Source organism: Capra hircus, chromosome 15, assembly GCF_001704415.2.
Source record: "Capra hircus breed San Clemente chromosome 15, ASM170441v1, whole genome shotgun sequence".
Taxonomy (NCBI): Eukaryota; Metazoa; Chordata; class Mammalia; order Artiodactyla; family Bovidae; genus Capra; species Capra hircus.
The window spans coordinates 48,214,870-48,236,816 of record NC_030822.1 but is presented as its reverse complement, the minus strand read 5'-3'; the positions used below and the strand labels follow the sequence as shown (position 1 = coordinate 48,236,816).

Here is a 21,947-nt window from a genome sequence, read left to right as displayed (position 1 = left end):
AGCTAGCATTGCAGATCTCTTGTCTATTCCCTTTCGTTCCCTCCGGCTCTCTGGCAGAGCGCAGTCTCTGCTTAATTCCAACGTCTCCCTCCCCTTTTTGTCAGTACTCTCCGGGAGAGGCGGGTATAGCTTGGGCGGTTCAGCTGGAGCCAGATCCTGGAAGTCCTGGCCGGAGGCGTCTGTCACCGCAATCGGAGCCACCTCGGTGGCTCTATGGCCTCAGGGAGAGCTGGCAGAGGAGCAGCGGCTGCTGCAGGACTTCACCTGGCCCTGAATTGAGCATTAAGCCCGCCTCCAATCCTGGTGGAGCATGAGACAGGAGCGTCATTATCCAGTATGGGGGAGGGGTCAGGTCGTCCTGTCCAAATCCTGTAGAATTTCATTTTTTATCACCAGTCTATTTTTGTGCCATTAATACTTTTCCCTTTCCCTTCTGGATACAGAACCTTGTTCAAGTAGGAGGGTCTTGAGCTAACCCTAGCCATGAGTCAATATATGGATATCGATCCAGGTGCCCTGGCCCTCCTGTGACTACTGTATAGACTGCTTCCACTATTTTTAAGTTCATGATGCTCTCTGGTGGCCATCCTACTTCCATAGGGGGCCATTCGACCTCACATTGTATGTGGAAGAGGTTAGGCTTCATCTTCACCCCATAGTCACCTCTAAATCCCTTCTTAAAATTTTTAATCATGCACTCCAATATAGTTGCCTTAGATTTACTTTCCCCCATCTTGCTTACCTTCTCGGACCTTCTTCTACTTTTCCTTTCCATTCTGTCTATGAAGTTCTCGGTACCCTATGTACTTCTGATATTTCCACTCAGTGAAACACTTACATTGCCATTCTGCCTCCTTCCTAATTGGGGTGAGAAGAGGCTTACCTGCCAGATCCCAGAGGGAGAAGGGATCGCCATGTCTTCACCTGCCAGTCAGCATGGCCAATTCAGAACACCACTTGGTCCAAGACTGTTTCTCCCTTAACTTTCAAAGTCCGTTCTGCTTTGGTGGACTTGATCAAGTGTGGATGAAAACACAGATGGGTTAAATATTCCATGTCCTAGGCCATCTCTGGAAAAGCCAATTCGCTTATGTATTCCCCTCCTTCCAGCCTGACAGTTCCAAGGGGGTCAAGAATTTCACAGCAGATGGGACACCTCCTGGGGGAGGGTAGAATATGAGCACACAAGGACCAAGTTTCTTCTCCTAAAAATCCCCTGGCGATTGCTTGGTAATAATTTTCCCCAAGATGGCATGGACACCACCTCCTAAATGACCTTCACAAATTTCTTTCCTAAGCCCTAACATGCTCATCAACCTGTGTACCAAGCTATTGTCATCTGCCTATTCCAGGCTCCTGTGGGTCCGAGCTCCTTCTAGTCCCTCCCAGGGGGGTGATCAGGCCCCCTCTTCCACCCTGCCAGGTGGTTTCCTCCTCACCTGAGCGCTCAGTTCCCTTGCTGCCGTTCACTACCTGCCAAAGCAAAGAAACCGGGTGTTGAAAGGCTGAATTCTTCCAGAGGGGCGAGGCACCTTCCCTCCTCTAGGAGATTCAAGCCACAAAGCCTCGGGGTGGCCTCAAATGAGACCTGTCTCCTCAAAGTGAGGAGTTTCCCAGCCAATGCACCAAATCTGGTAGCCACGTGTTCCTGGAAACAAACTCACTCAGAAGGACAATGCAGATAGTGTAGTGCAGTTTATTACACCAGCGGGTCCAAGGCAGAGTCTCCTCTTAGCCAAGGACCCCGACCAGCATTTGTGAAAATCTTTTATACCCCATGTGTGTGTGTCTGAACCCACCACTCCAAATTCCTTGAGACTTACATAAACCAAGGAAAATACAACCCCAGTAACCCATCATTCACGTGCTGTGTGCTCATGTGCTCAAACAGTCCAACAGTTAGCCAATAATCAATAAACCCGCGGTTACACTCCGATAGATACAGAAAAACTTATGGCCTGTCTGGAGGAAGGGTGATTAGTGTATGTTTTCTCTTAGGCAATGAGTAACCTAGATACGATATGTCTGGAGGGGGTCTTATCCTTCTGTTGTTGTTTTCATAGGCACTAAACACAGAGTTCAGAGTCCACTGGAAAGGTGGCTGAGCATGATCAACATGAACAGGCCTACGATGGAGTCCAGGCCCTATGAATTCCTTCTTCACCACAACCCAAATGAAATGCTATGGATGATCTCTCCTCCAAACCTCTGCTCAGAAAAATCCTTTAAATGTCTTCCCTGGTCCTTTCGTCCTCATCCCTGGCCACAGCCCCTTGAGCTCTTCATGGTGGATGTTGGATATAATTTTGCCCTAGCTCACGTTGGGCAGTATGGGAAACAGAGAAGGCTGTGAGCTGAAGGATGCTTCTGTGGTGGTCCCTGTGGACCCCTGCCCTGGAAACTCAGGACTGGTGTGTGCTCACCATGGTCTTTCTGAATGAATTCAGTTTTTCCTTCACAGTCAGTGGGTTCTCCTGGAGAGAACAAGTCCTCAGAGTGCTAATTAATCACTCAGCCGAAGCTCGGAACAAACCTTTACACCCTGCACCTAATCCTTCCTCCAGCAGGTTTCTGACCAATTAAGAGACTCTCTGGGGCGTTTCAGATGTTGGCCTCTGATATGTTGGCCTAGAGCAAGTGTGAGATCTGGACCCTGGGGAGAGGGAATCTAACTTGTGCTCGTTGCTCTGGGCCCAGTTTGATGGACAGCACACGCTGATGTTTAGGATCGCATTTCCCACACCGGCCATTGTAGTGCCTGGCCAGTGTAGTGGGTAATATGGACCCTTTTCTGTGGCTGCTCCTAATTCTGCAAACCACATTGTCAATTGCAGAATGAAGGATTGTTTCATAGAGCAGACAAAAAAATATTGATTTCTCTGTTTTAAAGATCAAAATTATAATACTTCAGTATGAAATAACTTTCCACTGGTTAAATAAAACATTGATTTTTCTTTTTTCTTGTAAAAGGTTTAGAATGGATATCATATTTAGAGATAAAGTAGCTACTGTACTGTACTCTTTAAAAAATCCACATTGGGACTTGCCTGGTGGTCCAGTGACTAAGACTCCAACCTCCCAGTGCAGGGGCCCTAGGTTTGATCCCTGGTCAGGGAACTAGATCCCACATGCCTCAACTAAAGATCTTGTATGCCTCAACTAAGACCCAGTGTAGCCAAAGAAGCAGGTAAATAAAAATAAATATATTTTTTTAAAGTCTGTATACTGCAGAGAGGGAAATGCCTTAATAAGACATCCAAACTGAAGGGCTTCTGAGAATTTATTTTCCTCATTCACATCAGCGTCTATCCAGAAAGGAAAAAAGCCTTTGGGACCATGATGAGGGGCAGAGTCCCCAGCACAGGAAGTAACTTCAGGGAGACAGTCACTTCCTGGGCAGGAGTGCAGCCGGGAGAAGTGTTGATTTTAGAGAATTAGTTTGTTGGAAACATAAGAATAATCCCCTCAAGTTTCTGTTTGAAAGCAGACTAGATCTAGCTTCCTCAAACTATGTGTACCATGGAATTAGGGATGCTGAGCCAGTTTCATGCTTCGAGGTGAAGCCAGGGGTGCATTTACAAAACAGTAGTTCTCAGGTCCAAACTGGACCAGTTGATAAAGGTTTCCCAGGTCACTAGGGTTTTTTTTTTTTTTTTTTTCAATCTTCTCTATTTGTTTGCTTATTCAAACTACACTGTTGATTAAAAAAATTTTTTTAAATATATTTATTTACTTGGGTGTACTAGGTTTTAGTTGTAGCACAGAGGATCTTTTAGACACAGCATGTGAAATCTTTCATTGCGGCATGTGAGATCTAGTTTCCTGACCATGGATGGAACCTGGCCCCCGTCCATTAGAAGCACAGACTCTCAGCCACTGGACCAGCAGGGAAGTCCCCAATAAGTCTTAGTACATTTCACCCAGTGTCAGGACCTTTCATACAAAGCCACAAGCATGGAAAAAAGAGATGTTTCACTAAGGACCGTTTCTGTACAGGATGTTAGTCTCAACAGAACGTGATCTCAGTTGAACCAGGAAGCCTTTTCATAGAAGACAATGAGACGTGGACAGGGCTGGAGTGCAACTGAGGACCAAGGCAGGGCTGCATGCATTCACATGCCAGTTCCATGCTGCCTGCTGGCCTGTTTGCCACAAACCGATGTGAAGTGTCTACAAGATGCTGGAGCCTGCCATAGTTGAGGCTGCTGGAAGAATAGAGCCTGGCCCTCTGCCGCTTGGCCCTGCGAGATGCAGGCAAGAACGAGAGCCTCAGTCAGCAGACCTAGTTTTGTCTTCTGTGTTGACTGTGCATTTTTAAAAGCATTTTACTCAGCTTTTCTGAATCTTAGTTTCATCACTTGTAAAAGCCTTTTCTTGTAAAGAATACATGAGATAGCATGTGTTGAGTGCCTGGTGCTTAGTAAGTGGCAGCTGCCAATACTCTGATGGTTTTGGCTATGGTGAGTTTTTACTGTCACTTTTTTCTTTTAATATTACTTTATTTATTTGGCTGTGCTGGGTCTTAGTTGCAGCATGTGGGATGTAGTCCTCTGATCAGGGATCACACCCAGGCCCCCTGCGTTGGGAGCACAGAGTCTTAGTCACTGGACCACCAGGGAAGTCCCTTTACTATCCCTTTCTTTGCAGATCTGTGCTCTTCTGTGTAGAATATTGATCATCTACAAAATATCAGATACTGATCCTAAGGATAAATAGAATAAGGCATGACATTTGCTCTCAGAAGCCTTCTTATCTTTCAGTGGCACATATCTATAAGAAAGTAAGTATAATGTAATGATTGACAGATGGCACTTTGTCTAATAGACTTTCGTTGTAATAGAACTAAAGAATTTGTGTACTAATGTACCTAATCTGTGCAGCGACTCTTACGTACACTTTTAAATATAAACCTCTCAACAGCCCTTTCAAATAGATGCTATTATTATGTTTATATTGGAGTTTAGAGAATTTAGGCTCAGTGGAGTTAAGGAATTTGCCTGAATAGAATAATGTAGGTCCTCCACATAGGGTGGGATGGGGGAGGAGGGAGGGAGAGGGCGGTGGTATCCAGAAAGACTCCATGGAGGGGGCTGTGCTTCAGCTCAGAGCTGCAGGGGAGTGGGAGTCTGTCACATGGCGGCGTTCCTAGGCGTGGGAACAAGATGTACATAAGCCGGAGGTGTGAGAAAGCAAAGAGTGCTCAGGAATGGCAAATACTTCAGTATGGATGCCAACAATGGCCCAGGAGTGGGGGTAGCTAGCTAGTGGCTGGAGATCATCTTTGTACAGGTAGGCAGGCGCCTGATCATGTATCATCCTACAAGGATGGACTGGACTGTATTTATAGAAGAGGGAAGAGAGTGAGGTCTCTCCCAGGTATTCTTGTGAGAAAAATCCTCTTGGTCCTTGGGTGAGAGATGGATTCAAGGAACAAACGCTGGAAGCAGATAGACAGGGAAAGTTGTGCCGAGTTTCTCAGTTGTGTCTGCCTCTTTGTGACCCCATGAACTGCAGCACGCCAGGCTTCCCTGTCCTTCACCGTCTCCCGGAGTTTGCTCAGACTCATGTCCAGTTGAGTCAGTGATGTTATCCAATCATCTTATCTGCTGCTGCTCTCTTTTCCTGACCTCAATCTTTCCCAGCATCAGGGTCTTTTCCAGTGAGTCGGCTCTTCCCATCAGCTTCAGCATCAGTCCTTCCAATGAATATTGAGAGTTGATTATCTTTAGGATTGATTCCTTTGATCTCTTTGCAGTCCAAGGGACTCTCAGGAGTCTTCTCCAGCACTACAGTTCAAAAGCATCATTTCTTCACTGCTCAGCCTTCTTTCTGATCCAGCTCTCACACCATACATGACTACTGGAAAGACCATACCTTTGACTGTATGGACCTCTGTCAGCAAAGTGAGTGTATGGCAGAGAAAATACAAGCTTATATGTGTGTATTGAAGAAAGGGAACATGGTTTCATGAGGGAACATATCAAATAAATTGGGCCAGGACCAAAGTGGGGGTGGTGAGAGAGTGTGGTAGATGAACTAAGGCCAGAAGGATGAGTCTGAGATGGGAGCGAAGCAGTGAGAGGAGGCAGATGATGAGACGAGATGAGAGGAGCTTGGTTAGCTATGACAAAGACTTGAGTCTTTATGCTCAGAGCACTAGGAAGCCATCGAAGTTTTAAGAAGGGAGACAACGGGGTCAGATCTGATTCTAGATAGATTGCAGCTTGGGGAAAGGATGTACAGTTAGAAGGCTGTTACAATAGTTCAGACGAAGGACTGGATATTGGTGGCTTGGATGTGGGATGCTGGTTGTTGGGGATTGGGGGGAAAAGTAGGTGAGTTCCAGACACATTTAGGGGATAAAACGTCCTCAACTTGTGGTGCCCTGGACAAGGGGTGTGAGAGAGGGGAGGTCTTCAGAGTTGGTCCTAGGATTCTATCGTGCTCTGCTGGGTGGTGCCTCTGCTGAAAGATAAGGAAACGGGTTTGGAGGAGGTGAGAAGAGATTGATTTAGATCAGAGGTGAGAGGACTACTCTAGAATAGGAGAGAATAGTGGATGTGGGTGCAGGTGAGTTTACAGGTGTTGAGGTTACTAGCAGCAGCAGCACCCCTTTTCTGTGTGTAATAGGAAAAAAGATCAGTTCCTATGATCAAGGAAGGTGGAGTGCAGTAAGAGGCTTCTGTGTCGTTAATTTGTGAATTTCTTATATCACTTCTTCTCTGATGAGCTTCAAAGAAATGCATGTCTTACTAGAACTTGCCCTCACTTCTCCCAGTTAAGGTAGGGAAGGCAGGTTTCATCACATCTGTATTCTAGGCATAGTCGTTAGCAGGCTGGGGTTAATTCTGCCCGACACGTGCCCTGTGCTGTGCACTCTGGTTCACTTATCCATCTCCCCTCTAGCCTGGGAGACCCTGGAGGACAGAAACGGTATCTCGTATGAGGCACAGGGTAAGTGCTCAGCAGCAGATGTTTGTGTAATGGATGAATGAACCAATGAGAAACCAGCGCAGCTGGAGCTGGAGCTGGAGCCCCTGGGGTTGGAGCAAGGCCAGAAAGCAAGCCCGTTTCTTCCAGTTCAGGTCTGGCCATTGGAATAGCTAGCCTCCTATCAGAAGGAAAGATGTTTTCAGTTTCTGTCCCAGAAATTGTTCCCAAATCCTGTATCTCCAGGGCACTCTAGCCCCGTCTACCCGCCTGGCTGCCGAATTCCCCACGGCCCCGTGGACACTCAGGTGATCTCCCCGGTCAGCTCCCTCACCGGGAGGAAAGAGCCAGGAGTAACAAACCCTCTGGGAGCGGTGCCCGTGCTCCCCACGCTCGACCCCCCTTCCGGCAGCTGACATCACATGCAGGTGCAGCTCCATCCTCCCTGTCTGAGGACAGAGGAGGAGAGGAGACTCACCAAGTGCCCGGAGTGCTGCCAGATGTGGGAGGGTGGGGGAGGGCTCAGCCTGGAGCTGTGGCTCGGGCCGCGGGCAGGGGGCATCCCGGTTAAGCCGGAGCCTGAGGCCCTCCCAGCCCAGGCCCTCCGCCCTCCTGTGTTCTGTGTGGAACCTTAGGGCGGGGAGAGCTCGGCTACAGGGGCCAGGTCGACAGCTGGAGGAGCTGCCCGAGCAGCGGCCCGAGAGCGAGCCCGCAGCCGCGAGGTCCCTGTGGCCATGTGCTGGGCTCCCCCCTGAGCCCAGCATGGTACAGAACCTGCGCTCCCAGACGGTGTCTTGCAGCACGGCCGTGAAGCAGGCCTGCCACCACCACGTCTCCTCCTTGAGGAAGAAGCTGTCCTTTCTACGAGCCAAGTAGGTGCAGGGCCCCTGGATGGAGATCAGGGCATGAGGATGTGGCCCTTGGCTGGTTTGGGGTGACCCGGGGCTCGTCACAGAGGCGGGAGTGCTGTGGGGTTGTCTGCCGTGTTTGGGGATGTTGCAGTTTCTTGCCGGGTGACAGGTCCCCAAGAAGGAGTATGGTGTGTTGGCAGAGGCTGAAGGTGGAGGATGTGGGGTGCAATGAATGAGGCTGTGTGCTCCTCGGCGGATGCGTTGCTTGAGTGGACCTTGTCTCCAGGCAGCTTCCTTGGCTCTCTGGGTTCTTCATGCCTGGCCAGGGATCATTATTTTCCTTTTTCATGGTTAATTACTTCACTTGGTAAAGAACTTGGGGTTCCCAAGAGAAAGAAAGGTGAGAGAGAGAATGGTGTGTTCTGCCTGAATTAGGGGCTATCTCTGGGGTCTTTGTGGGTGTTAATTTCCTTCCAGTGATAGCAACCTGTACATAGGGACCTTTGGGGTGTTGCCTTTGTGTGTTCACATCTCGTATCTGCTCACCGGGGACTTCGCTTGAGAAGGTGCTGAGGAGCTGCGAGCCTAAACAGGTGTGTGGCTCATTTTGCTAATGTGGACCCTGAACCTGGCAGAATCATGGCAGAACCATGGCAGAATCTCATTGCCAAACACACTGTACCTTGGGCTTTGTAACAGGAAGAGGGGAGGAGGTTTTCTGGAGGAGAAAGAGGTCCCAACACCAATTCAGGGGCTGGTGGGCACTGGAGAGAGAGGTGAGGCATGTAAGCATATGGGCAGTTGTGATTCGCTGTGAAGAGAAACACAGAAGAGAGAACTGGGAAAGACAGGGCAGATGGGGTGAGGGGAGGACAGGGAGAAGAAAGGTAGGGAGAGGCTCAGTGCGTCTCAGAGGTAGGTACGGGCTGGAAGTGGTCAGTGGTGGTCTGGATTCTTTCCCACACGCACCTGCGCTCAGGCGTGGATGCCGACGAGCGTTCAGCCGTCTGTTGACAAGGGTGCTCTTCCCAGGGAGCTTTCAGGTGGAGGTTTGAGGCTGGGAAACAGAGAGACCCAGTCCTTACTCTCAGGTGGTAGCTCCCTGGGTACCAAGGACCCAGTGCTGGGGATGCACAGCAGACCCCCAGCGGGCCATGGCAGAACCCTGTGGTGCTGGTGGCGAGGGCAGCAATCTCTGTCCAGTGGTCACCTGGGACTCAGGACTGCACTTTGAAGACGAAAGGATGACCTCAGATTAAATCCGGACTCTACCACCTACTGGCTGTGGCGCTTTTACAGCATCATCTTATCCTCTCTGCATCTGCTTCCTTGTCTGAAATGGAGATAACTGTACCTGCTTTATGGAGGTTGTGGGGATCAAAATGAGATCAAATGGGAGAAACACTTGGTACTCTGTCTGGCATGCAGGAAATGGTAGCTTCTGTGGGAATTGCTGTTGGCTCAGGCCACCCCTGGGAGCTGAGAGGAAGGTCTGTTTGGCGCTCAGAGAACCGTAGCTGGGGACTTGGTCAGAGTGAGTCTAGGAGAGGTGGCGTCTGATGACTCCTTAGTCACCCAGGGAAGCCAGTCAAGTCAACTCCAGTCCTCAGCCTCCCAGCTTTCTTTATGTGTCTGTGTGGGTGTGTGTGTGTGTCCCCGACTCTGTGCAGCCCCATGGACTGCAGCTTGTCAGGCTTCTCTGTCCGTGGGGTTTTCCAGGCAAGAATACTGGACTAGGTTGCCATTCCCTTCTCCAGGGCATCTTCCTGACTCGGGGACTGAACCCCATGTCTCCTGCATTGCAGGCAGATTCTTTACCACTGAGCCACCAGTGAAGCCCAGCTTCCTTTACATCTTGGCACTAATGGTGTCTTAACTGTAGTTATTTGTTTACTCGGTTGTTTGTCTCCCCAACTTGCCCTAACCTTCGTGAGAGCAGGGACTGTGTTTATTTGCTAGTTGTGCCCAACTCTTGGCCTTGTGCCTGAAACATGGTGTGTGTATGTGTGCCAAGTCACTTCCGTTGTGTCCTACTCCGTGCAGCCCCATGGGCTGTAGCCCACCAGGCTCCTCTCCGTGGGATTCTCCAGGCAAGAGTACTGGAGGGCATTGCCAGGCCCTCCTTCAGGGGATCTTCCCGACCCAGGGATTGAACCTGCGTCTCTCACATCTCGTGCATTAGCAGGCAGGTTCTTTCCCACTAGAACCTGCCTGACACATGGTAGGTGCCCAATAAATATTTGTGACATGACTACCTGGAACTTGAATACCTGTCTGAAGCTTTTCGCACGCTCTAACTTTCTGTGATCATGGGATTCTGTGACTGTGGCCCAGACAGAGGGCCCCTGTAGCCCTTAACATCTGTTAACCTTTGTGACGGTTTCATGGTCCTGACAATGCTTTGATCTGTGAATGCCTCTCACACATGCTCCTTTCTCTGATCCACAGACATGTATGCTCAGAGGATGTGTGGTCTGGGGCAGACAGCACAGAGGCGCTTGGGCTCAGCCCTGACTTTGAGGGCAGGGCTCTCCGGCTTGCCTGCACCACCCCCCACCGCCCGTCCCCGCCCAAGTTCCCAGTTTGTAGCTCTGCTCCGGCTGCTTCTGTTGCTGTCAGCAGAACTGTCTGCAGGTGTAGCCATCACCTGCTCCGTGTTTCTCCTACTCCAGCATTTCTCCCTTTTCTGCCTGAGAAAGAGGGGTTATTAATTATAGCTCAGCATACCACTCTGTCTCTCTGTGGATACCATCACTGGGGTTTAGATTTGGATCACTGGCAGGTTGGCTAGTGAATTTCGTTCCCCAGCATCTCCACCACCTGCCGGGAGAAACGGTATCCTCCCAGTGGGGGTGAGGAAGGAATGTGAGTGGGTGAAGCCCGGGGCTCAGGCCAGAACCCCAACTTCAGGCTTGTCCCGCTCTGAGCTTCGTTCTTTGTCTTCCTCTCTACTCCAGAGCTAAAATGCAGTTGGAGGCCCAAACCCTGGGTTCTTTTCTCAACATGACGCTGATGAATACTGTAAGCTCAGAGCAGCTATTTGCAGAAACCACTCCTTGTTTTGAAGCAGTACTTTTCCAGAATTATTTGATACTCCAGCTTGGTGGCAAACCCCATCAGTAAAAAATTTTTGAGAGGTATCACTAATGTCATATGTGAATGTACGTATGTACAGAAGATGTATGCTTGCACTACTGTATGAAGTATCCTGTATGTTATATGAATAAGTGGACGTTTTAAAAGGATGAGCTAAAAAGTATAAATATAAGTTCTAATAGCTCCTTCCTTCACCGCATGGGAAGTGTTTATATCTGCTTGATAAAGAGCAGCCAGCTTGGGAGCCCAGGGTTCTAAGGCAGTGGTCCTCATCCTTTTAACAGGTTTCAGAATCACTTGCTGGAGAAGGAAATGGAAACCCACTCCAGAATTCTTGCCTGGAGAATCCCAGGGACAGAGGAGCCTGGTGGGCTGCTGTCTATGGGGTCGCACAGAGTCGGACACAACTGAAGCAACTTAGCAGCAGCAGCAGCAGAATCACTTGCAGAGCTAATTCAGTATTCACATTCCTGGGTCCTTCTCTCCAATTCTGAGCCCCTAGGAATTTGCACAGATAACACATTTCCCAAGTGGTTTCAATGCCAGTGGTCTTTGAGAACACACTCTGTAGCCTGCAACCTTCTAGCTGTATCAAGAATCCAATTTAAGGGACCTCCCTGGTGGTCCAGAGGTTAAGGATACACCTGCCAATGCAGGGAACATGGGTTCAATCCCCTGTCTGGGAACTAAGATCTCACATGCTGCAGGGCAAGTAAGCCTGTGGGCTGGGCTGTGGAGCCCGTGGGCAGCAACTACTGAAGCTAGAACACCCTAGAGCCCACACTTGCCGAAAGCAGAGAAAGCCCGTGCACTGCGAGGAAGATCCAGAGGAGCCAAACCAAACAAAAATCCAATTTAATGTGGCTGGAACAGAGAGGACCTATGTGTCTGTCCTGACTGGTGACATCAGTTCTAGGGAATCTCTGGCAGACCCTTAGTCCCGTTTTACCTGGGATGCTGGGTCAGTGTCTGGCTTGTTTTTCCCTTACCTTCTGCATAGCCCAAGAATCACCACTGTGCAGCAAGGAGAAAGGTGGGTGGGTTGGGATGTGTAATTAATCATTTTCATCTTATCTGTCATCACTTTTCGGGTTGCTCAGTGCCTGCCTCTTCTTATCCTCAGACACAGGAGCCACAGGCAGTTAAGTGCTGAGCTCTCTCCCTCTCTTTGCCAGTACTCTTTAATCCAAAGAGGCAGCTCATTCACTGAGATGCAGAGAATCCCATTGCTGCCCTGGTTGGAACCAGTCCTGGGGGTTGGGGGAGCTGGGGGAGTGGAGGAAGTCTGAGTATTCCCCCCCTCCCCTTGACACACACACACACACATACACACACACTCAAACACACAAGCTCCCTTTGTCATTCTTTGTGTGAGCGTGATGGGTGAGTTAGTAAGTAGAATTATGGGTTGACTTTTGAAACTCTTTGGTTTATTAGTTTTGCTCCATGCCAGGCTTGCTTTGAGATCCACAAAGTGAACACTTCACCTGTTCAGCCCCGTTCTCTCTGGAAGTGCAGCAGCTATCACCCACATTTCCTTTTCCTGGGGTGGATTCCCTTCTGGCTGAGAGTTGACGTCAGTTGTCCCTGTAAATAAGGGTGCAGAACAGAGACCTACTGAAGGAGCCCTTAGCAAGGAATTTGAGGGGCCAGACACTCTCTTCTTTACTAATTCATGAATTTCTTCTTCACTGTCTGTGTCAAGCGGTTATCTGCCTCTCTATGAATCACTTCCATGATGGGAAATCGGCTAAGTACATTCATTGGGGTTTTTTTCAGTAAAGAAATATATGATTATAAGAAATTACTGCAAATCTACAAATGAGAAGAGCAAATGCCAGACAACACTGAGTGTCTGTGTGCTTAGTTTGTGGGCACAATATCTGAGGTATTATTTGTTATTACTAATAATAGCTCCTATTTTGAGAGCTTATTATGTGCTCAATGCTGTGCTTTTTGGGTGCTGTTCTTATTTAATCCTAATAGTGACCTGGGAAGGGAAGTTTACTATTCTACCCATTTTCTAGATAAGACAAAGTCCATTGTCTTTCCTTGTCAGTGGCAGAGCTGACCACTTTACTTCAAAGCTCCAGTTTTATTTGCATCGCTTTATGACTTCCCCTTAAAAGAGGATACACATGGGGGTCCGGTGCAGGACCCTCTGCTTTTCCTTATATCTAGTGGGCCTATCGTTATCAACTTCGTAGAATTGAAGCATCAGACGTGGAAGTGTATGAGCTAGTCTTTTAATGAAGTTTATCTCTCAGAAAGCTTCAGAATCAGACAGAACAAGAAACAAACAGGGAGAGAAAAGGTCACAGTGAATCTGAATGATACAGTTAAATATGCGCAGAGGCCAAATAGATTTTTGTTTTTAAAATCTCTTTTTCAGTATACTTTCTGTGCAAGCATGCGAGTGCATGCTCAGTCATGTCCAATACAGTCATGTCTGTGACCCCATGGACTGTAGCCCACAAGGCTCCTCTGTCCATGGTAATCCCCATGGGTGGGTTTCTATTTCCTCCTCCAGAGGATCTTCCCTGAGTGGGTTGCCATTTCCTCCTCCAGGAGATCTTCCCGACTCAGGATCAAACCATACATCTCCTGCATCTCTTGCGTTGGCAGGCAGATTTTTCACCACTGAGCCATCTGGGAATCCTATGCTTCTATGCCATGCTGATTTTGCATAGTGCCATAGGATTTTAACTAACAAGTTATATGCATGAAAGTTTCGGTACATCTCTGTTTGACAGTATCTCTTTATACAGTTTTCTTTCCATTTCACCATTATGCCTCAACTGCAGAACAGAACTGTTGTTCCTCTTACCTCCCAGCAGGTACCAGGTGAAGCCCCTGTGGTCATCTGCAGGACCTGCAAAAGTTCACTTCCCTGTGGGTTCGCCAGCACCCTCTGCTGGTGGTGACTTCCCAGGAGAGGAGGGTGTGGCCATCTCATCCCTCAGTGGTAGCTGAGATCAGTGGTGAGTCAGCAGGCAGAGCCAGCAAAGGGAGTGGCCTGGACTCCACTCCTTCAGTTGTGGAGGGCTGGGGTGTCTGCCTGGCAGGACACCTTCCACCTCGTAGCTGTGAGAGAGGACACTGGGGGAAGGGAACGGCCAGTGCCAAGGAAGAGTTGCTGGTTGGTGTTGCTGTGCGAATGGGTTTGTATGTTCTTCTTAGACCCTCGGCTCAGATCCCTCTGGGGCCCATGAGTTCTTCCTTCGACATTTAAATAGCATGGTTCCGTGGTTGTTCTTTTCCCTCCCCACCCAGCTTCCATAGCTTAATGGTCTGTTTGTTTTCTGGATGTAAGCACTGCAGCGGCAGCTCCAAGGATGCACCGGAGCCAGTCACCTTCAGAAAAAAAGCCGAGGACAGTCTGGAGCGGGTGGTCGGCTCCGGAGGCACGCTGTCCACGTTTTCCCTTGTGTGCTGCTGGCTCGCGTCTCTTCCCCAGCCCCTGGTCTAAGAACTGACATGGTTCTGTATATGCATCTTTCAGTTGCATTCGCAGTCCCTTAGGAGATGTGTTTGCGGGGAGGAAGGTGATCCCCACCTCCCACCCCTCCACTATCTTAAAGTCCTCCCTCTGTCCACCGCCCCCCACCCCCACCACCCCAGTCCCTTAGGAGAAACCTAGGACCCAGAGGTTTCTCGGGAACTTGCCCTCAGTTTCTCCCTTACGTCTCCCACTGGCCTGGTCTGGCAGTTGTGAAGAACAACGGGGAAGTGAAACACTCTTGTTCAGTAGGCCTTCCCAGGGATCTGTGACCTCCGGCTGTCTCCTTATCTTGTTTTCCTCTCGGTTTCAGCAGTAGTCGCTAGAAGGTACCGCATCCAGTGTCCAGTGGATGTCCTAGTGACCTTTGGAGGGCCCCCAGCTCTCCCACCCTGACCTCCACCAGCACCGTCTCCATCCTCGGTAGAGTGTGTGATTGTACAATGGCAACGTGTGCAGCTCCTGTTAACATGTACCGTAAAAAGGTCAGGCGGTGTGATTGGCCTTCTCCCCTCTCCCCTGGCTGCTGACCCCCCTGCTCAGATAATCCCGTGGCTTCTCATCTCTCACCCTAAACCCTGATGGGAAGGGCTCTGGGGTCCTCTGCTACCGGGCTGGCTGGAAGTCTTGTGTGAAAATCGATACAGGCATAGGCGTCAACCTCCAGTGAGAGGAGTGGGAGGATTACCCACCTTAGGCATTTATGACCCTTCCTATTTTTGAAGCACTTGCACAAATCTGTCAAGTGGAGGTCTCGCTCAGGGACCAGCTGCTGGCTGGAAGTAGTGTGACTGCACTGGAGATGGTGAGTCAGGGTGGGAGTGGGGTAACCAGAGCAGTGCCAGCTTTGCAGTGGCACCAAGTGCAGATGGCCTAGGGATTTGAGGGAACTCGGGGGCTTCCTGTTGTGAGTTGTAACACTCCTGAGTGTCCTTAAAATAGTCATCATACAGGCGACATTACTTTAGTTGACGTTTGTGGAAAGTACCTATTACGTGTCAGTCACTGTGCTCTTGGTTCAGGTTCCCCATTTTTCTATGAAATAGTAATAACTATTGCCTCCATTATATAGATAGGAAAACTGAGGCTTAGGGAGGTGTCAGAGCTTGCTCAGGAACACACCACTGCTAAGTAGGGGGCTGAAATCCAGGTAATTTGACTCTAGTTTTTAACCGCTATGGCGACACTGCCCTGTCCATTTCTAGAGGCTGATGTCCAGGCAGTATTGTTGATATTCCTGTTGCTTGTGAGGTCCCAGGAAGTGCTGGTGGCTGAGGCAGATGAGTCTCTCCTTTGGATGTCTTGTACCTGAGCCGCAGTGGTCCTGGCAAACACCTCGGAGTCTGGCCTGAGCTGTGGGTTTCCCTAAGTGAGCCACCGTGGGAGGTGGGTGGCCTGGCATGGTCCTTTATGCAGCTAGTGGAGGGTGCCGTCCAGGCAGCAGCTCAGCCTTGCGAGACAAGTCAAACTTGCACTTGGCAGGATTAGCTGCCAGCTCCCGAGTTTCCCTCCTGCTGGGCAGTTTCTCTCCAGCCATGGCTCCTCTCGGACACTTCGGTTAAACCCTCTAGTGGAAATTTCCGCTTTGAGTTTGGAATTGCTTAGTCTCCTTTCTTCTCCCACTTCCAGTCTGATTGGTTTCCTGATTTTCTTATTTCTTTTTTTTTTCTAATTTTATTTATTTGTTGGTTTTGCTGTGCTGAGTCCTCATTGCAGTACGGGCTTTTCTCTAATTGCGGTGCGCCAGCTTCTCATTGTGGTGGCTTCTCTTATTGCAGAGCACGGGCGCTAGGGCTCACGGGCTTCAGTAGTTGGGGCGTGTGGGCTCAGTAGTTCGGCTCCCAGGTTCTAAATCACAGGCTCAATAGTTGTGGCACATGGGCTTAGTTGCTCTGTGGCATGTGGGATCCACCTGGACCAGGGATCAAATCCGGTGGATTCTTGACCACTGAGCCACCGGGGAAGCCCTGGATTTTCTTTGTGAATCTTTCTTTCCCTTCTTATTTTCATGTGGAGTCTTTCCTTGTTCTTTGATGGCTTTCTCCCCTAAGCTCCCCCACGTGTACCCACAGTCTCCATGACCCTTCAGCGTTACCTGCAAGTGTCTCCTGGTGGTCTTTTCCTATTGCTTTCTGCCTTTTCCTTGCTCTAGTGACTGTCCCACCGCACTGCTCTAGTGCTTTCATTCCACTGAAAAAGCGGTAGGGGCGGGGGTTGTTTTCTGTCCAGTCTGCTTCTACCGTTGTCACCCCTTCAGGGGTCTTAAAATGTTTTGCTCTGGTGAGGAGAGGTCATTTGGATGGAGGAAGACAGGAAATGAACCCCTGAATTTTTTAAAGCTCTTAACATTTAAGTAGTATTTCCTGTGAAGTGAAGTGAAGTGAAAGTCGCTCAGTTGTGTCCGACTCTTTGCAACTCCATGTACTATACAGTCCATGGAGTTCTCCAGGCCAGAATACTGGAGTGGGTAGCCTTTCCCTTCTCCAGGGAGTCTTCCCAGCCCAGGGATCAAACCCAGGTCTCCCACATTGCAGGCAGATTCTTTACCAGCTGAGCCAGCAGGGAAGCCCGAGAACACTGGAGTGGGTAGCCTATCCCTTCTCCAGGGGGTCTTCCCAACCCAGGGATCAAACCCAGGTCTCCCGCATTTCTGAGCCCTTTCCCTATGTTATTTAATCCTCATAGTAGCCAGTGAGTTGAGGGATAGTGTTACCCCTGTCTCACAGATGAGGAAATGGGGCACAGAGGGGCAGTAACTTCCCCAGGGTGGCACAGCGGGGTGGGCGGTTGAGTCGGAATTCAGACCTGAGGAGGAGGATTGGAGAGGCAGGCTTGCCGTGAGGCTCAGCTGCCTCTGAAGAGGTGATGGCTAACGAGCAAAGGAGAGGCTCTGGCGCCTTCCAAACCGTCAGACGCACACAGTCGCCATCGTGGGAGCTCACACGCTCTGCCCCCTTTCACTTGCGCTGTCTCCCTCTTTCCTGGTCTGTCTCTTCTTCTCTCAAGAGAAGCTGCCGTTTTCTGTATACAAGGAGAGCATGCATCAAGTGACCTCTCAAGGTCTGTCGTGCTGGGTGACTCTCCCTGTTTCATCACCATCTTCCGTTCACAGGAAGCATCGGCAGTCTAGAGAGAAGGGACTTCACCTCTTTGGCGCAGGCACCTGATCCGTATTTGTGGTCTTAGGACGGGCACAGTGATCTGGCTGCAGATTTTATAAGCAATGCAGACAAGGCTGCCCCACCGCCCTTCACTCAGGGAACTGCACAGCCGCACGGTGCAGCCGGCGCGCGCATCTGACCAGGGTCTGAAACAGCCAGTCCTGCTTCTTCCTGGCAGTGCCTCCTCCCAAAGGCAGGCGCCCAAGGAGGCACTTCCTAAAAAGCGGCTGCAGTGCCTGCCTCTGAGCTATCCTCTAGGACTGGGTGCCTGGACCCCCGACCCCACGCCCTAACCAGCCCCTGCCCAGAGTCACTGATGCCTCTTTTCAAGCATCTTTTTTTTTTTTTTTCCCTCCTTAACTTTGTACATAAGTATGGTGATTAAGAAGTTAGAATATAGTATCTAGGGTAAAGTAATTGGGCCTCCCAGATGGCTCTGGTGGTAAAGAACCTTCTTGCCAATGCAGGAGATAAAGGAGATGCAAGTTCGATCCCTGGGTTGAGAAGATCCCCTGGAAGAGGGCATGGCAGCCCACTCCAGTATTCTTCCCTGGAGAATCCATGGACAGAGGAGCCTGGTGGGCCACAGTCCATAGGGTCGCAAAGAGTCGGACATGACTGTGACTGAGCATGCAGCACGCGTGTAATGAGTATGAATAATTGCCCTGGAGAGAAAATGTAATGATGTTATAAAGAGGCCCCCCCCAACCTTTCTCTGCCTGTCTATCTATCTGTCAGTCTGTCTATATATCTATCTGTTGGACTATCTATCTTTTCAGTAAACGTTAGGCAAAATGTAAGGAGATGAAGCTGTTGGAGCACTTCTGGTCCCTAGTTCAGAAAGCAAGTGCATGAAATAGAGGAGTTATTTATCCTATAAGGAATCATCCAGATCAGTTTCTTGCTGGTAAGTAGCAGAGGTGCAGACTCAGCGGCTTCTTAATTAGATACTCTGCGTTAACTTCTCTTTCCTTTCTTTCCTCCAGTGTCATTCTCTTTTCTGTCTTTTTCTTTGGAGGTGTCTTTGGACTCAGGGACACAGTCCTTCTCTTCTCTCTCATTAAAGCTTAGCACTGTCCCCTACCTGCCCCAGCTGCTAGGGTGTCTGTTCTATAGCTACTAGCACTCTCCTCTGCCCTGCTCTGAGTTCAGGGCATATGAATTGTTTTGTAAAATAAACATGAATGCTTCTGGTGAAGCACCCCGTCTACACGCTGTCTCCAAGCTCACCGTCCAGGGCTGTGTGAGGTGGATGCTTTTAAGAATTGAGTAGGTGAATGTGTTTGGTCCCTGGGAAGGCTGGGTGGCGTCGCATTAACATGGTCCGGTTTTTGTGTGATTCTTATGAGACAGAACATCCTCATTCGTCGGTACCAACCTTCTGCTCTCCATCTGTCTGTACATCTGACTGTCAGCCCAGGAACAGAGAGGCCTGCAGGCCACCAGATAGCTAGAAGGCACATTCCAGGCCTCTGAGCAGAGCTGACAGATGTGGGTCTGGCACGCCCCACACCTCTGCTATTTTTGTGTGAGTATGATGGAATTTCACCACTGTGATACTGACCAAGTCTCTTTCACCTCAGGTTGAATAGGTATCTGTGACAATAGTCTAGGGCTTATGGAAACCAGGCAATGAGTTAATGAAAAACAATTCACTGGCCTGCATGATTTTCTCTTACTCTCATCCTTGAATTTTTCACTTAGGTTTATGGAATTTGGCAGCCCTTGGCTAATAGAGTTAAGATGGGAAAGGGAAGGGAGCGGTGATCTGTCTGGGGTTGATGATGGCTGGAAAAGACTGTACTTCCAGGAACCAGGATAGGCATCTTTTTTCCCTCCTTAGTTTTAATCTTGATGGTTGACCAACTTGGTCAGGTGTCTTGGTCTACTTTTTTTGCTTATATAAAGTGATCATGAATGAATCTTTGATGATTCTTATTTTGTTGTTGTTCCGGGGAGCAGGGGCTACTCTGTCGCTGTGGTGCACGATCTGCTCATTGCAGTGGCTTCTCTTGTTGCAGGGCATAGGTGCTAGGCGGATGGGCTCAGTAGCTGCAGCTTGCTGGCTCTGGTGGCTGGGCTTCAGTAGCTCCAGCACAGGGGCTCGTTCGTTGTGGGCCGAGGGCCTTAGAGCATGCAGGCTTCAGTAGTTACAGAACATGGGCTCAGTAGTTGCAGCTCGAGGGCTATAGAGCACAGGCTTAGTTGTCTGAGCCATGTGGAATCTTCCTGGACCAAGGATAGAACCCTTGTCCCCTGTATTGGCAGGTGGATTCTTATCCACTGCACCACCAGGGAAGCTCATTGATGGTTCTTCTTAAAAGCAGTTTCCATTGGACACAGGAGATTTGCTAAATTTATACAGTACCCTCTAGATGGATCCAGGATTTTTTTTTCTCCTAATGTTTGATAGTGTATTTTCTAATTTGCCATCTTCAACAGAAAGGTGGAGTCTCAAAGGGAAGTTGCAAATTGACTGAGGTTTTATGTGAGTCTGTAGTCCTGGGAAGCAGGAGTTGGGGACAGATTGAGGGGTGAGAAATTTGATAGAATAATGTTTAGTGGAAGGGGATTTGGAGTCAGTGAGCATGGGTTTGAATCTCTGCTGTGCTGTCTATGTGACCTTGGGCAAGTCACTTAAAGTCTCTAAATCTCAGTTTCATTATCTGTGAAATGGGGAAAACAATATTGCCTCACTGGATGCCTGAAAGTGTCAGATGAGATAATGGATTTGCAAACATGTAAATTACGGAGCACTGTACGAATGGGAATTGCTACTGTTATTATTCCTGCCAGACCCACAGATGCTGGTAAAATAAACAAGGGGAATTGTTGATGTAATCATTCTTTTGAAAAACTCTTTCCTTGACGAGCTGGTTACCTGACTGCTTGGATTCCTTGTGAAGTCAGGCTTGAACAGAAGCAGGTACTAGAAAGAATTAGGGCAGGTACAGGTGGTAAGGGTTGAGACCTTGGGTCACTGCCTTCTTTTATTTGCTATATTTTAATCTCTCTGTTTAACCCTTGCTTTGCTGGGTTTTCTGTGCTCTGGGGGCTGGATTGCAGAAGTTGGGGAATGAGGGCATCAGTTCTCTCAGGATCTCACCACCCCTGAGGGAGAGTCTGTGTAGAATTGGGGAACAAGTGCTGGGAGACCTTTCTCGGATCCTTTTGCTTTTTTGCTGGGCCTTGGTTTTCTTCTCTGTGAAAAGGAGCTGAAACTTTAAAGTCTCATCTACCTATAACTTTTTGCGGGTCTGAAATTATAGGCTTGAAGGAATCCGTGTCCCTAACAGCAAGCCCAGGTTAACACATTAGAAGCGCTGCTGTAGAATGATGGAAAGAGGTACTTAGGGATGCCCTGTGATATTGACCTGCTCGTCCATAGTTGGTTCTCTCTGATTGAGAGAAAGATCTAAAGATGCCAATGTGTTAGGTTGAACTCCAGCAGGAAGACTGGTGGTTCACCAGAGCACACAAGCTTGTTTCCTTGCTGGTTCCGAGGAGCAGAGCTGCTCTTTTGCATTCTTGCTGCTGCTGACACCTGGTAGACTCGGAGGAATGGATACGTGTGCTGTGCTTTAAGTAGAGGCTCTGCATTTCCCCACAAATGCGAGCAGCCCATGCCCCCTTCCCGCTAGGGCCCGGGGCGCTCTGATCCCTCTCCCCACGGCTGCCCTGACTGCCACAGCCTATCCCAGGTTGCCCGGGTGAAATGGGCCAGAGAGGAAGCAGTAGTCACTGCGAGCGGAGCGGCCTGTCCCTGCTGGGCAGGAAACCTAGAGTGATGAATGGGGCCGGATGAAGTCATCCTGCTCCTCCAATCAGGCTGCTCCAGAGAGAGCCAGGGGCCTCTGCAGATCCAGCCGGCTGCCGGCTGCTCTCATGTACCTTTAGACAGAGCTGTGAGTCTCTGGGAGTGGAGTGGGGGGTGTGAGCCGCCCGCTCCGGCTCCTGTGTAGGCCTCAGTCAGTCTGAATGTTATTGCAAGGTGAGTGGCTTCACCGGGCGTATTCCTCTTCCTCTGCGTTCTCGGCCTTGCCTGCCGGGATCTGGCTTTGTGGCTCTGGCACCTCCTTGCACAGCACCTTCTGCTTCCATCTGAGGGCCTGTGCCTTCTTGAGGTTCTCACACCCGCGCCCCGCCGCCCCCCAGCCTTCTCCCCTCCTGCTACCCCCAGCACTTGCTCAGCACCCTCCAGCTGGCCTCTTCCCACGAGCTCCCCTCGCCCTGACCTGTGGGTACCAATTGGCCCGGTGATGGGAGGGCAGGGCCTTCATCTCTGTGAGCTCTCCCCCAGCAGGGGGAGCCCTGGCGAGACCTGCACTTAACTCCTGGGAAGAAGGGCCCCCTGACTCAGCCCGAAGTGGGCGTCTGTGGGAACATGGGCAGGCCCCCAACGTGCGGGGG

The 21,947-nt window shown here is 49.7% G+C and overlaps 1 protein-coding gene across 3 annotated transcripts in view; it reads left to right on the top strand.

Moving 5' to 3' along the window:
- GRAMD1B (GRAM domain containing 1B) overlaps nucleotides 1-21,947 on the top strand; it is a 202,848-nt gene that overhangs the window by 67,739 nt on the left and 113,162 nt on the right. The window contains exon 1 of one of the 3 annotated variants that reach the window (XM_018059631.1): nucleotides 21,439-21,528. The exons of the other annotated variants lie outside the window; for them this stretch is intronic. The gene's annotated coding sequence lies outside the window, so the exon portion shown is untranslated. Of the gene's footprint in view, nucleotides 1-21,438; nucleotides 21,529-21,947 lie in introns of those variants that run through there. 3 annotated transcript variants of the gene reach the window in all.